Raw genomic sequence first — 1,034 nt, 5'->3', positions numbered from 1 at the left:
CCCGTCCTCCCTGGTGCCATCCTGTCCCCAGCTCAGGGGTGCTACCCCGGGACACGTTTCTTGTTGCAGACCTTGCCAAGAGGAGCCCAGTGCTCCCCTCTCCGAAGTGCTGCCCGAGTGGGTGCCCCCCATCCTGCCCCTCTTCCCCAGCCAGACAGGTCCTGGCTGCCCTGGGAGCCACGTGCCAGGGAGAGGAGGGGGCAAGTGGTCCCTGAAGATGCTCCTGGCTCTGGGGCACTCCCAGATAAAGGACTGTGGGGGGGTTAACCCCACTTCCCGTGACTACCTGTGCCGACAGCCTGGTGAGGAGTGGGTGGGTGGCATGGGCAGGGAAGGGAAGGGACAGCCTGTTCCTGGTGCATCTCCTGAGGGCTGGAGCTCAGAGAAATCCAGCAGTGCCAGTTTGCTGTGGTCCTTGTCCAGTGGGTGACCAAAATGGGGACAGGAGAGGCTGAAGCTGGCTGGGGAGGGGACAGAGATAAAACCAGTGAGGGCAAACCCCAGCAGCTCCTGCTGGGCACCAAGGAGATGCTGCTGCCCTGTCCTTCACCTGCCTGGGGGTCCCACAGACCCTCTGGAAGAACTGGGCTGGTTTTGCTGCAGCAGGAGGGTCAGCTCCACACTCGCAGTCTTGGTGATCCAAAGGGGCAACCTGAAGCACAGCGGGCAGGGCAGACGGCGGTTTCCAGGCTCAGGGATTAGGTCTCTAAGCCCTTGGCCTCACCACCACCTTCCTGCCTGTCGGGAGGGGAAAGCTCACGCCAGCTGGGGTCAGGTTTTATTTTATCTGGGCAGGTTTGTGATCCCCGGCCGGTGATGCGCTGGCACAGACACCCTCCTGGGAGGGTCAGGTCTTATTTTATCTGGGCAGGTTTGTGATCCCCAGCCGGTGATGCGCTGGCCCAGACACCCTCCTGGGAGCTGGGGTCTCCCACAGACCCTGACACCCCCCCCGCACCCCCAGGGGGGTGAGGAGCACAGGGTGATGCCCACAGCCGTGCCCCCCGGCCCCAGGAGCCTGGCCCCAGTGATGC

Source organism: Merops nubicus, unplaced genomic scaffold, assembly GCF_000691845.1.
Source record: "Merops nubicus isolate BGI_N331 unplaced genomic scaffold, ASM69184v1 scaffold27957, whole genome shotgun sequence".
In the NCBI taxonomy this organism is placed as follows: Eukaryota; Metazoa; Chordata; class Aves; order Coraciiformes; family Meropidae; genus Merops; species Merops nubicus.
The sequence above is the reverse complement of the archived record's forward strand: the minus strand, read 5'-3'. Positions refer to the sequence as shown.